Here is a 16,100-nt window from a genome sequence, read left to right as displayed (position 1 = left end):
AAATGACTCAAATTTGTTCTTTTTCTTAATTTTTGTTTTGTTTAAATTTCAACCCTTAAAGGAAAAGTCCTAGACTTCAGTTGAGTGTTGAACAAAGGGCTGCAAAAGAGGCCAAGTTTTCAGCAACTTCAATATGGCTTGATTGAGGGAAAGCAGCCTTGAACATGGCATGTCATTTTCTGAGAAATGTATTTCAAATTTGTATTTTAATGTATTAGCTTTGATACTTCTATTATTTTTTTATTATTTTCTTTATGCATGAAGGATGGACAATTACCAGCCACTAAATCAATCATAATCTTGCTCTTCCTCTCCTCAACAATCAGCCGAGCAACCCCAAGTTTTCCATCCCGGTAATTTGTTCTCTCAGAAAATGATAGGTTACCTGGGCAGCTTCGATGTTACCATAGGAAATGGTAACTCCACTCATTATCTCACCAACTCGTAACAAAACTGGTTTCCACAGATTGGTCTTCATTTTTTTTGTTAACGAGGGAAGAAGATGGGATGATGGAGAAGAAGTACTTAGAAGCGAAGGAGACGGAGACGATGCAGTGAAGATGCAACTGTACGATGTCCGAATTTAAGGACAAGTGCAGTGGGCATGGGCGAAACCGACATGAGCTTGCGGACCCCACCCGATCGGAGTAAACTTTTACTTTTTATTTTTTATGTTACCAAACAGTGCCTTGGCAGAACAAAAGCTTGTTTCAGAGATGACAAATTAAGATAATTAGGGATTAAATTGACAGCATGAGGATCATCCGTACAACTTCAATAGAACAAAACCGAACATAATGCTGGCTATTGCCAGTAACAAAACCCTAATATAGAACAGAAACGAACATAAGTCTGGCTATTGCCAGTAACAAAACCCTAGAACAGAAACGAACATAACTCTGGCTATTGCCAGCACCAAAACCCTAATAACATAATACTTCCCTCAAACGCTAAATATCATATATAAAATAAACCTAAGTTCCTGAAATGAAATAGAGCTCATTATCTACAACCTGCTGCATTTCTCTTCTTTTCATGGCTTCGCCTGAACTGCACATTCAGAGGCTGTTTCCCTCGACTCCTCCAACTCCAACACTTTCTTCTTCAATTTTTCTGGTTTCCATGGATTCCCTCGGAATGTCGATGTAACTTCCTGGACCAAGAGCATAATCAATAATAATCTTGCTCTTCCTTTCTTCAACCATCTGCCGAGTATCCCGGAGTTTTCCATCCCCGGCGATTTGTTCTCTCAGAAAACGATAGGTTACCTAGGCTGCTTCGATGGTACCATAGGAAAGGGTAACTCCACTCATTATCTCACCAACTTGCAACAAAACTAGTTTCCACAGATTGGTCTTCATTTTTTTTGGTAACAAGGGAAGAAGATGGGATGATAGAGAAGAAATACTCAGCAACAAAGGAAACGGAGACGATGCAGTGAAAATGTTACTGTACGACGTCCAAATTTATGGACTTGGGTAGTGGGCTTAGGCGAAACCTACATGAGCTTGCGGACCCCACCCGATTGGAGTAAACTTTTTTTGTTTTGTTTTTTATGTTACCAAACTGTGCCTTGGCAGAACAAAAGCTTGTTTCAGAGATGACAAATTAAGATAATTAGAGATTAAATTGATAGCATGAGGATCATCCGTACAACTTCAATAGAACAGAACCGAACATAATGCTGGCTATTGCTAGTAACAAAACACTAATATAGAACAGAAACGAACATATGTCTGGCTATTGCCAGTAACAAAACCCTAGAACAGAAACGAACATAACTCTGGCTATTGCCAGTACCAAAACCCTAATAACATAATACTTCCCTCAAACGCTAAATATCATATATAAAATAAACCTAAGTTCCTGAAATGAAATAGAGCTCATTACCTACAACCTGCTGCATTTGTCTTCTTTTCATGGCTTCGCCTCAACTGCGCTTTCAGAGGCTATTTCCCTCGACTCCTCCAACTCCAACACTTTCTTCTTCAATTTTTCTGGTTTCCATGGATTCCCTCGGAATGTCGATGTAACTTCCTGGACCAAGAGCATAATCAATCATATTCTTGCACTTCCTTTCTTCAACCATCCGCCGAGTATCCCTGAGTTTTCCATCCCCGGTGATTTGTTCCCTCAGAAAACGATAGGTTACCTAGGCTGCTTCGATGGTACCATAGGAAAGGGTAACTCCACTCATTATCTCACCAACTCGCAGCAAAACTAGTTTCCACAGATTGCTCTTCATTTTTTTTGGTAACGAGGGAAGAAGAAGGGATGAAAGAGAAGAAATACTTAGCAGTGAAGGAAACGGAGACGATGCAGTGAAGATGTTACTGTACGACGTCCAAATTTATGGACTAGTGTAGTGGGCTTGGGCGAAACCCACATGAGCTTGCGGACCCCACCCGATCGGAGTAAACTTTTTTTGTTTTGTTTTTTATGTTACCAAACTGTGCCTTGGCAGAACAAAAGCTTGTTTCAGAGATGACAAATTAAGATAATTAGAGATTAAATTGATAGCATGAGGATCATCCGTACAACTTCGATAGAACAAAACCGAACATAACGCTGGCTATTGCCAATAACAAAACCCTAATATAGAACCGAAACGAACATAAGTCTGGCTATTGCCAGTAACAAAACCCTTGAACAGAAACGAACATAACTCTGGCTATTGCCAGTACCAAAACCCTAATAACATAATACTTCCTTCAAGTGCTAAATATCATATATAAAATAAACCTAAGTTCCTGAAATGAAATAGAGCTCATTACCTACAACCTGCTGCATTTGTCTTCTTTTCATGACTTCGCCTAAACTGCGTTTTCAGAGGCTGTTTCCCTCGACTCCTCCAACTCCAACACTTTCTTCTTTAATTTTTCTGATTTCCATGGATTCCCTTGGAATGTCGATTTAACTTCCTGGACCAAGAGTATAATCAATCATAATCTTGCTCTTCCTCTCCTCAACAATCCGCCGAGCATCCCTGAGTTTTCCATCCCCGGTGATTTGTTCTCTCAGAAAACGATAGGTTACCTAGGCTGCTTCGATGGTACCATAGGAAATGGTAACTCCACTCATTATCTTACCAACTCGTAACAAAACTGGTTTCCACTGATTGGTCTTCATTTTTTTTGGTAACGAGGGAAGAAGATGGGATGATGGAGAAGAAGTACTTAGCGGCGAAGGAGACGGAGACGATGCAGTGAAGATGCTACTGTACGATGTCTGAATTTAAGGACAAGTGCAGTGGGCCTGGGCGAAACCCACATGAGCTTGCGGACCCCACCCGATCGGAGTAAACTTTTATTTTTTATTTTTTATGTTACCAAATAGTGCCTTGGCAGAACAAAAGCTTGTTTCAGAGATGACAAATTAAGATAATTAGGGATTAAATTGATAGCATTAGGATCATCCGTACAACTTCAATAGAACAAAACCGAACATTGATCGGTTGGTCAATCATACATCAGCCTTCGCAATAGCACGAATCATTGTAAAATAGGGCTATTGGTCGGGTAAGTCGAACCGCTGGGACTGTGCTAGTCTAAAGCAACCTAAATGTCTAGAATCATTCTTAGGATGATGAGGTGTAATAAAGAGTTGTTGATTGTTTGTCACTTATACTATGAATTGAAATATGCATTAATGAAAAACTTGCAAGAATTTAAGAGATGACGAGTAAAGAAGACTAAGGAAGTGAATCCGCCTCCATCCCTATACACATGCTAGATTAGACCTAAATTAGGGAAAAAACAACATATGATGGTCAAGAACTACATGGAAACACATAGTTGCCATGTAAGTAATCAAGAGGTACATTAGGTCTCAAACAAGTATAATCCATCAAAAGGGTAAACATGTTTAGACTACCTAACTAAGGTGTAGCTTATACACGTTTACTTAAATCAAAGACTATCAAATTCTTGACAAAATGATGAAGCACATGGAGCTAGAGATTAAGCATACACCATCAAAGGATTTCCTAAGCAATGGTCTATCAAAGTCACCTATCAACATGCCATTAAATCATTGCATAACTTTGTTTCCATTCTCACCATGTAAACTCAAGCAAAAAGATTAATACAAGACATCACCTAACATAAGATAATGAGCTTGAAGAAATCATCCATACATATATAAACATTCATTACACCAAATGAAGTGCTCTTAGCTATGAAAAAGACCATAAATATACATTGTTATCCCCCAATATAGACTACCCTAGGACATGCTTACAAGGGAGGGACTTCATCACCTCCCTAGAGAAAGAGTTAATTACCCATTGCTAAGCTAGAAGAAGGAAGAAGCTCCATCCAAGACTCCATTTTCGTGCTCCTTCCTTTGCTTGAAGAACTCCTCTCTTTTCTTGCTCTCCTCCCTCTCGTCTATCTTGCAAAATGTAGCTTAAGAGATAATAAGTGGCTTTGCTTCCCTTATCTAGATCACTTATCCACCCCAAAAGCTACCAACCAACATCTCCAACCACTTCATAAAGGAGGCAATCCAAAAGGGCTAAAATCTGAGCACAAGTGGGCTGAGTCGTGTAGAATTCTGCCCTAATTTCGAGTGCTCGAAATAGGGCCTCGAGCACTCGAAAATTGGGCAGAATGCCCTATGCTTGGTTTGCTCCGCTCGGACCTACTTTGGTAAAACGGCCATAACTTTGTGCTCCGAACTCCGAATGACAAACCGTTTGAAGATTTGGAAACAAATTCAGAGCTCTACAAACTTTATGTTTTGGTGGAGATCCAATTCTCAAGTCTGGTTGGTCGAAATTGAAGAACAAGGCAGACTTTCATTGCTGCCAGACAATTCTGAGCACCTCTAATAAGAAGATCATAACTCTCTGCTCCGAACTCCGAATGATGAACAGCTTGAAGATTTGGAAAGGTGATTCAGAGCTCTAAATCTTTTATGTTATGATAGAAGTCCAGTTCTTGAGTTTGGTAGGTCAAAATGGCGAACGAAGTTCGGGCTTCAATACTGCCAGAATTTCAGAATTGGCACCTTGATATTCAAAAACTCCACAAAACACCCTTCTTGCTCCTTTATTGCAATTGAACCTGAAAATGCACAAAAACATACAAATGAAAGTAATCTACATAATTAAACGAACAATGGACTTAACTAATGCAATTAAGGGCGCTTGAATATGCAATATTCGGCGCTTATCAAACATAACGCTGGCTATTGTCAGTAACAAAACCCAAATATAGAACAGAAACGAACATGAGTCTGGCTATTGCCAGTAACAAAACCTAGAACAGAAACGAACATAACTCTGGCTATTGCCAGTACCAAAACCCTAATAACATAATACTTCCCTAAAACGCTAAATATCATATATAAAATAAACCTAAGTTCCTAAAATGAAATAGAGCTCATTACCTACAACCTGCTGCATTTGTCTTCTTTTCATGGCTTCGCCGGAACTGCGCTTTCAGAGGCTGTTTCCCTCGACTCCTCCAACTCCAACACTTTCTTCTTTAATTTTTCTGGTTTCCATGGATTCCCTCGGAATGTCGATGTAACTTCCTGGACCAAGAGCATAATCAATCATAATCTTGCACTTCCTTTCTTCAACCATCCGCCGAGTATCCCTGAGTTTTCCATCCCCGGTGATTTGTTCTCTCAGAAAACGATAGGTTACCTAGGTTGCTTCGTTGGTACCATAGGAAAGGGTAACTCCACTCATTATCTCACTAACTCGCAACAAAACTAGTTTTCACAGATTGGTCTTCATTTTTTTTGGTAACGAGGGAAGAAAAAGGGATGAAAGAGAAGAAATACTCAGCAGTGAAGGAAACGGAGACGATGCAGTGAAGATTCTACTATACGACGTCCAAATTTATGGACTAGTGTAGTGGGCTTGGGCAAAACCCACATGAGCTTGCGGACCCCACCCGATCGGAGTAAACTTTTTTTGTTTTGTTTTTTATGTTACCAAACTGTGCCTTGGAAGAACAAAAGCTTGTTTCAGAGATGACAAATTAAGATAATTAGAGATTAAAATGATAGCATGAGGATCATCCGTACAACTTCAATAGAACAAAACCGAACGTAACGCTGGCTATTGCCAATTACAAAACCCTAATATAGAACCGAAACGAATATAAGTCTGGCCATTGCCAGTAACAAAACCCTAGAACAGAAACAAACATAACTCTGGCTATTGCCCGTACCAAAACCCTAATAACATAATACTTCCCCCAAACACTAAATATCATATATAAAATAAACCTAAGTTCCTGAAATGAAATAGAGCTCATTACCTACAACCTGCTGCATTTGTCTTCTTTTCATGGCTTCACTTGAACTGCGCTTTCAGAGGCTGCTTCCCTCGACTCCTCCAACTCCAACACTTTATTCTTCAATTTTTCTGGTTTCCACGGATTCCCTCAGAATGTCGATATAGCTTCCTGGACCAGGAGCATAATCAATCATATTCTTGCTCTTCCTCTCTTCAACAATCCGCCGAGCATCCCTGAGTTTTCCATCCCCGGTGATTTGTTCTCTCAGAAAACGATAGGTTACCTGGGCTGCTTCGATGGTACCATAGGAAATGGTAACTCCACTCATTATCTTACCAACTCGTAACAAAACTGGTTTCCACAGATTGGTCTTCATTTTTTTTGGTAACGAGGGAAGAAGATGGGATGATGGAGAAGAAGTACTTACCAGCGAAGGAGACAGAGACGATGCAGTGAAGATGCTACTGTACGATGTCCGAATTTAAGGACAAGTGCAGTGGGCCTGGGCGAAACCCACATGAGCTTGCGGACCCCACCCGATCGGAGTAAACTTTTATTTTTATTTTTTATGTTACCAAACAGTGCCTTGACAGAACAAAAACTTGTTTCAGAGATGACAAATTAAGATAATTAGGGATTAAATTGATAGCATGAGGATCATCCGTACAACTTCAATAGAACAAAACCGAACGTAACTCTGGCTATTGCCAATAACAAAACCCTAATATAGAACTGAAACGAATATAAGTCTGGCCATTGCCAGTAACAAAACCCTAGAACAGAAACAAACATAACTCTGGCTATTGCCCGTACCAAAACCCTAATAACATAATACTTCCCCCAAACGCTAAATATCTTATATAAAATAAACCTAAGTTCCTGAAATGAAATAGAGTTCATTACCTACAACCTGCTGCATTTGTCTTCTTTTCATGGCTTCACCTGAACTGCGCTTTCAGAGCCTGCTTCCCTCGACTCCTCCAACTCCAACACTTTCTTCTTCAATTTTTTTGGTTTCCATGGATTCCCTCAAAATGTCGATGTAGCTTCCTGGACCAGGAGCATAATCAATCATAATCTTGCTCTTCCTCTCCTCAACAATCCACCGTGCATCCCTGAGTTTTCCATCCCCGGTGATTTGTTCTCTCGGCAAAATATAGGTTACCTGGGCTGCTTCGATGGTACCATAGGAAATGGTAACTCCACTCATTATCTTACCAACTCGTAACAAAACTGGTTTCCACAGATTGGTCTTCATTTTTTTTGGTAACGAGGGAAGAAGATGGGATGATGGAGAAGAAGTACTTAGCGGCGAAGGAGACGGAGACGATGCGGTGAAGATGCTACTGTACGATGTCTGAATTTAAGGACAAGTGCAGTGGGCTTGGGCGAAACCCACATGAGCTTGCGGACCCCACCCGATCGGAGTAAACTTTTATTTTTTATTTTTTATGTTACCAAATAGTGCCTTGGCAAAACAAAAGCTTGTTTCAGAGATGACAAATTAAGATAATTAGGGATTAAATTGATAGCATTAGGATCATCCGTACAACTTCAATAGAACAAAACCGAACATTGGTCGGTTGGTCAATCATACATCAACATTCGTAATAGCACGAATCATTGTAAAATAGGGCTATTGGTCGGGTAAGTCGAACCGCTGGGACTGCGCTATTCTAAAGCAACCTAAATGTCTAGAATCATTCTTAGGATGATGAGGTGTAATAAAGAGTTGTTGATTGTTTGTCACTTATACTATGAATTGAAATATGCATTAATGAAAAACTTGCAAGAATTTAAGAGATGACGAGTAAAGAAGACTAAGGAAGTGAATCCGCCTCCATCTCTATACACATGCTAGATTAGACCTAAATTAGGGGAAAAACAACATATGATGGTCAAGAACTACATGGAAACACATAGTTGCCATGTAAGTAATCAAGAGGAACATTAGGTCTCAAACAAGTATAATCCATCAAAAGGGTAAACATGTTTAGACTACCTAACTAAGGTGTAGCTTATACACGTTTACTTAAATCAAAGACTATCAAATTCTTGACAAAATGATGAAGCACATGGAGCTAGAGATTAAGCATACACCATCAAAGGATTTCCTAAGCAATGGTCTATCAAAGTCACCTATCAACATGCCATTAAATCATTGCATAACCTTATTTCCATTCTCACCAAGTAAACTCAAGCAAAAAGATTAATACAAGACATCACCTAACATAAGATAATGAGCTTGAAGAAATCATCCATATATATATAAACATTCATTACACCAAATGAAGTGCTCTTAGCTATGAAAAAGACCATAAATATACATTGTTATCCCCCAATATAGACTACCCTAGGACATGCTTACAAGGGAGGGACTTCATCACCTCCCTAGAGAAAGAGTTAATTACACATTGCTAAGCTAGAAGAAGGAAGAAGCTCCATCCAAGACTCCATTTTCGTGCTCCTTCCTTTGCTTGAAGAACTCCTCTCTTTTCTTGCTGTCCTCCCTCTCCTCTATCTTGCAAAATGTAGCTTAAGAGATAATGAGTGGCTTTGCTTCCCTTATCTAGATCACTTATCCACCCCAAAAGCTACCAACCAACATCTCCAACCACTTCATAAAGGAGGCAATCCAAAAGGGCTAAAATCTGATCACAAGTGGGCTGAGTCGTGTAGAATTCTGCCCTAATTTCGAGTGCTCGAAATAGAGCCTCGAGCACTCGAAAATTGGGCAGAATGCCCTATGCTTGGTTTGCTCCGCTCGTACCTACTTCGGTAAAACGGCCATAACTTTGTGCTCCGAACTCCGAATGACAAACCATTTGAAGATTTGGAAAAAAATTCAGAGCTCTACAAACTTTATGTTTTGGTGGAGATCCAATTCTCAAGTCTGGTTGGTCGAAATTGAAGAACAAGGCAGACTTTCATTGCTGCCAGGCAGTTCTGAGCACCTCTAATAAGAAGATCATAACTCTCTGCTCCGAACTCCGAATGACGAACAGCTTGAAGATTTGGAAAGGTGATTCAGATCTCTAAATCTTTCATGTTATGATGGAAGTCCAGTTCTTAAGTTTGGTAGGTCAAAATGGCGAACGAAGTTCGGGCTTCAATACTGCCAGAATTTCAGAATTGGCACCTTGATATTCAAAAACTCTACAAAACACCCTTTTTGCTCCTTTATTGCAATTGAACCTAAAAATGCACAAAAACATACAAATGAAAGTAATCTACATAATTAAACGAACAATGGACTTAACTAATGCAATTAAGGGCGCTTGAATATGCAATATTCGGCGCTTATCAAACATAACGCTGGCTATTGTCAGTAACAAAACCCAAATATAGAACAGAAACGAACATGAGTCTGGCTATTGCCAGTAACAAAACCTAGAACAGAAACGAACATAACTCTGGCTATTGCCAGTACCAAAACCCTAATAACATAATACTTCCCTAAAACGCTAAATATCATATATAAAATAAACCTAAGTTCCTAAAATGAAATAGAGCTCATTACCTACAACCTGCTGCATTTGTCTTCTTTTCATGGCTTCGCCTGAACTGCGCTTTCAGAGGCTGTTTCACTCGACTCCTCCAACTCCAACACTTTCTTCTTCAATTTTTCTGGTTTCCATGGATTCCCTCGGAATGTCGATGTAACTTCCTGGACCAAGAGCATAATCAATCATAATCTTGCACTTCCTTTCTTCAACCATCCGCCGAGTATCCCTGAGTTTTCCATCCCCGGTGATTTGTTCTCTCAGAAAACGATAGGTTACCTAGGCTGCTTCGTTGGTACCATAGGAAAGGGTAACTCCACTCATTATCTCACTAACTCGCAACAAAACTAGTTTTCACAGATTGGTCTTCATTTTTTTTGGTAACGAGGGAAGAAGAAGGGATGAAAGAGAAGAAATACTCAGCAGTGAAGGAAACGGAGACGATGCAGTGAAGATGCTACTATACGACGTCCAAATTTATGGACTAGTGTAGTGCGCTTGGGCAAAACCCACATGAGCTTGCGGACCCCACCCGATCGGAGTAAACTTTTTTTGTTTTGTTTTTTATGCTACCAAACTGTGCCTTGGAAGAACAAAAGCTTGTTTCAGGGATGACAAATTAAGATAATTAGAGATTAAAATGATAGCATGAGGATCATCCGTACAACTTCAATAGAACAAAACCGAACGTAACGCTAGCTATTGCCAATAACAAAACCTTAATATAGAACCGAAACGAATATAAGTCTGGCCATTGCCAGTAACAAAACCCTAGAACAGAAACAAACATAACTCTGGCTATTGCCCGTACCAAAACCCTAATAACATAATACTTCCCCCAAACACTAAATATCATATATAAAATAAACCTAAGTTCCTGAAATGAAATAGAGCTCATTACCTACAACCTGCTGCATTTGTCTTCTTTTCATGGCTTCACTTGAACTGCGCTTTCAGAGGCTGCTTCCCTCGACTCCTCCAACTCCAACACTTTATTCTTCAATTTTTCTGGTTTCCATGGATTCCCTCAGAATGTCGATGTAGCTTCCTGGACCAGGAGCATAATCAATCATATTCTTGCTCTTCCTCTCCTCAACAATCCGCCGAGCATCCCTGAGTTTTCCATCCCCGGTGATTTGTTCTCTCAGAAAACGATAGGTTACCTGGGCTGCTTCGATGGTACCATAGGAAATGGTAACTCCACTCATTATCTTACCAACTCGTAACAAAACTAGTTTCCACAGATTGGCCTTCATTTTTTTTGGTAACGAGGGAAGAAGATGGGATGATGGAGAAGAAGTACTTACCAGCGAAGGAGACAGAGACGATGCAGTGAAGACGCTACTGTACGATGTCCGAATTTAAGGACAAGTGCAGTGGGCCTGGGCGAAACCCACTTGAGCTTGCGGACCCCACCCGATCGGAGTAAACTTTTATTTTTATTTTTTATGTTACCAAACAGTGCCTTGACAGAACAAAAACTTGTTTCAGACATGACAAATTAAGATAATTAGGGATTAAATTGATAGCATGAGGATCATCCGTACAACTTCAATAGAAAAAAACCGAATATAACGCTGGTTATTGCCAGTAACAAAACCTTAATATAGAACAGAAACGAACATAAGTCTGGCTATTGCCAGTAACAAAACCCTAGAACAGAAACGAACATAACTCTGGCTATTGCCAGCACCAAAACCCTAATAACATAATACTTCCCTCAAACGCTAAATATCATATGTAAAATAAACCTAAGTTCCCGAAATGAAATAGAGCTCATTACCTACAACCTGCTGCATTTGTCTTCTTTTCTTGGCTTCGCCTGAACTGCGATTTCAGAGGCTGTTTCCCTAGACTCTTCCAACTCCAACACTTTCTTCTTTAATTTTTTTGGTTTCCATGGATTCCCTCGGAATGTCGATGTAATTTCCTGGACCAAGAGCACAATCAATCATAATCTTGCTCTTCCTTTCTTTAACCATCCGCCGAGTTTCCCCGAGTTTTCCATCCCCGGTGATTTGTTCTCTCAGAAAATGATAGGTTACCTAGGCTGCTTCGATGGTACTATTAGAAAGGGTAACTCCACTCATTATCTCACCAACTCGCAACAAAACTAATTTCCACAGATTGGTCTTCATTTTTTGGTAACGAGGGAAGAAGATGGGATGATAGAGAAGAAATACTCAGCAGGGAAGGAAACAGAGATGATGCAGTGAAGATGCTACTATACGACGTCCAAATTTATGGACCAGTGTAGTGGGCTTGGGCGAAACCCACATGAGCTTGCGGACCCCACCCAACCGGAGTAAACTTTTTTTTTTTTTGGTTTTTTATGTTACCAAACTGTGCCTTGGCAGAACAAAAGCTTGTTTCAGAGATGACAAATTAAGAGAATTAGAGATTAAATTGATAGCATGAGGATCATCCGTACAGCTTCAATAGAACAAAATCGAACGTAACGCTGGCTATTGACAATAACAAAACCCTAATATAGAACCAAAACGAACATAAGTCTGGCTATATGCCAGTAACAAAACCCTAGAACAGAAACGAACATAACTCTGGCTATTGCCAGTAGCAAAACCTTAATAACATAATACTTCCCCCAAACGCTAAATATCATATATAAAATAAACCTAAGTTCCTGAAATGAAATAGAGCTCATTACCTACAACCTGCTGCATTTGTCTTCTTTTCTTGGTTTCACCTGAACTGTGCTTTCAGAGGCTGCTTCCCTCGACTCCTCTAACTCCAACACTTTCTTCTTCAATTTTTCTGGTTTCCGTGGATTCCCTCAGAATGTCGATGTAGCTTCTTGGACCAAGAGCATAATCAATCATAATCTTGCTCTTCCTCTCCTCAACAATCCGCCGAGTATCCCTGAGTTTTCCATCCCCGGTGATTTGTTCTCTCAGAAAACGATAGGTTACCTGGGCAGCTTCGATGGTACCATAGGAAATGGTAACTCCACTCATTATCTCACCAACTCGTAACAAAATTGGTTTCCACAGATTGGCCTTCATTTTTTTTGGTAACGAGGGAAGAAGATGGGATGATGGAGAAGAAGTACTCAGCAGCGAAGGAGACGGAGACGATGCAATGAAGATGCTACTGTACAATGTCCGAATTTATGGACAAGTGCAGTGGGCTTGGGCGAAACCCACATGAGCTTGCGTACCACAACCGATCGGTGTAAGCTTTTTTTGTTTTGTTTTTTATGTTACCAAACAGTGCCTTGGCAGAACAAAAGCTTGTTTCAGAGATGACAAATTAAGATAATTAGAGATTAAATTGATAGCATAAGAATCATCCGTACAACTTCAATAGAACAGAACCGAACATAACGCTGGCTATTGCCAATAACAAAACCCTAATATAGAACCGAAATGAACATAAGTCTGGCTATTGCCTGTAACAAAACCCTTGAACAGAAACGAACATAACTCTGGCTATTGCCAGTACCAAAACCCTAATAACATAATACTTCCCCAAACACTAAATATCATATATAAAATAAACCTAAGTTCCTGAAATGAAATAGAGCTCATTACCTACAACCTGCTGCATTTGTCTTCTTTTCATGGCTTCGTCTGAACTGCGCTTTCAGAGGCTGCTTCCCTCGACTTCTCCAACTCCAAAACTTTCTTCTTCAATTTTTCTGGTTTCCATGGATTCCCTCAGAATGTCGATGTAGCTTCCTGGACCAAGAGCAAAATCAATCATAATCTTGCTCTTTCTCTCCTCAACAATCCACCGAGCATCCCTGAGTTTTCCATCCCCGGTGATTTGTTCTCTCATAAAACGATAGGTTACCTGGGCTGCTTCGATGGTACCATAGGAAATTGTAACTCCACTCATTATCTCACCAACTCGAAACAAAACTGGTTTCCACAGATTGGTTTTCATTTTTTTTGGTAACGAGGGAAGAAGATGGGATGATGGAGAAGAAGTACTTAGCAGCGAAGGAGACGGAGACGATGCAGTGAAGATGCTACTGTACGATGTCCGAATTTAAGGACAAGTACAGTGGGCCTGGGCGAAACCCACATGAGCTTGCGGACCCCACCCGATCGGAGTAAACTTTTTATTTTTATTTTTTATGTTACCAAACAGTGCCTTGGCAGATCAAAAGCTTGTTTCAGAGATGACAAATTAAGATAATTAGGGATTAAATTGATAGCATGAGGATCATCCGTACAACTTCAATAGAACAAAACCGAACATAACGCTGGCTATTGCCAGTAACAAAACCCTAATATAGAACAGAAACGTACGTAAGTCTGGCTATTGCCAGTAACAAAACCCTAGAACAGAAACGAACATAACTCTGGCTATTGCCAGTACCAAAACCCTAATAACATAATACTTCCCTCAAACGCTAAATATCATATATAAAATAAACCTAAGTTCATGAAATGAAATAGAGCTCATTACCTACAACCTGCTGCATTTGTCTTCTTTTCATGGCTTCGTCTGAACTGCTTTTTCAGAGGCTGTTTCCCTCGACTCCTCCAACTCCAACACTTTCTTCTTTAATTTTTCTGGTTTGCATGGATTCCCTCGGAATGTCGATTTAACTTCCTGGACCAAGAGCATAATCAATCATAATCTTGCTCTTCCTTTCTTCAACCATCCGCCGAGTATCCCTGAGTTTTCCTTCCCTGGTGATTTGTTCTCTCAGAAAACGATAGGTTACCTAGGCTGCTTCGATGGTACCATAGGAAAGGGTAACTCCACTCATTATCTCACCAACTCGCAACAAAACTAGTTTCCACAGATTGGTCATCATTTTTTTTGGTAACGAGGGAAAAAGATGGGATGATAGAGAAGAAATAATCTGCAGCGAAGGAAACGGAGATGATGTAGTGAAGATGCTACTGTACGACGTCCAAATTTATGGATTAGTGTAATGGTTTTGGGCGAAACCCACATGAGCTTGCGGACCGCACCCGATCGGAGAAAACTTTTTTTTTTTGTTTTTTATGTTACCAAACTGTGCCTTGGTAGAACAAAAGCTTGTTTCAGAGATGACAAATTAAGATAATTAGAGATTAAATTGATAGCATGAGGATCATCCGTACAACTTCAATAGAACAAAACCGAACATAACGCTGGCTATTGCCAATAACAAAACTCTAATATAGAACCTAAACGAACATAAGTTTGGCTATTGCCAGTAACAAAACCCTAGAACAGAAACGAACATAACTCTGGCTATTGCCAGAACCAAAACCCTAATAACGTAATACTTCCCCCAAATGCTAATTATCATATATAAAATAAACCTAAGTTCCTTAAATGAAATAGAGCTCATTACCTACAACCTGCTGCATTTGTCTTCTTTTCATGGCTTCGCCTGAACTGCGCTTTTAGAGGCTGCTTCCCTCGACTCCTCCAACTCCAACACTTTCTTCTTCAATTTTTCTGGTTTCCATGGATTCCCTCAGAATGTCGATGTAGCTTCCTGGACCAAGAATATAATCAATCATAATCTTGCTCTTCCTCTCCTCAACAATCCGCCGAGCATCCCTGAGTTTTCCATCCCCGGTGATTAGTTCTCTCAGAAAACGATAGGTTACTTGGGCTGCTTCGATGGTACCATAGGAAATGGTAACTCCACTCATTATCTCACCAACTCGTAACAAAACTGGTTTCCACAGATTGGTCTTCATTTTTTTTGGTAACGAGGGAAGAAGTTGGGATGATGGAGAAGAAGTACTTAGCAGCGAAGGAGACGGAGATGATGCAATGTAGATGCTACTGTACGATGTCCAAATTTAAGGACAAGTGCAGTGGGCCTGGGCGAAACCCACATGAGCTTGCGGACCCCACCCGATCGGAGTAAACTTATTTTATTTTAATTTTTATGTTATCAAACAGTGCCTTGGCAGAACAAAAGCTTGTTTCAGAGATGACAAATTAAGATAATTAGGGATTAAATTGATAGCATGAGCATCATCCGTACAACTTCAATAGAACAAAACCGAACATAACGCTGGCTTTTGCAAGTGACAAAACCCTAATATAGAACAGAAACGAACATAAGTCTGGCTATTGCCAGTAACAAAACCCTTGAACAGAAACGAACATAACTCTGGCTATTGCCAGTACCAAAAGCCTAATAACATAATACTTCCTTTAAGTGCTAAATATCATATATAAAATAAACCTAAGTTCCTGAAATGAAATAGAGCTCATTACCTACAACCTGCTGCATTTGTCTTCTTTTCATGACTTCGCCTAAACTGCGTTTTCAGAGGCTGTTTCCCTCGACTCCTCCAACTCCAACACTTTCTTCTTTAATTTTTCTGGTTTCCATGGATTCCCTTGGAATGTCGATTTA

The sequence above is a fragment of the Cornus florida genome, unplaced genomic scaffold (assembly GCF_030987335.1).
Source record: "Cornus florida cultivar Cherokee Brave unplaced genomic scaffold, ASM3098733v1 CherokeeBrave_3.0.0_Hap2_Chr09, whole genome shotgun sequence".
NCBI classification, from domain to species: Eukaryota; Viridiplantae; Streptophyta; class Magnoliopsida; order Cornales; family Cornaceae; genus Cornus; species Cornus florida.
This window is presented reverse-complemented; position numbering follows the sequence as displayed.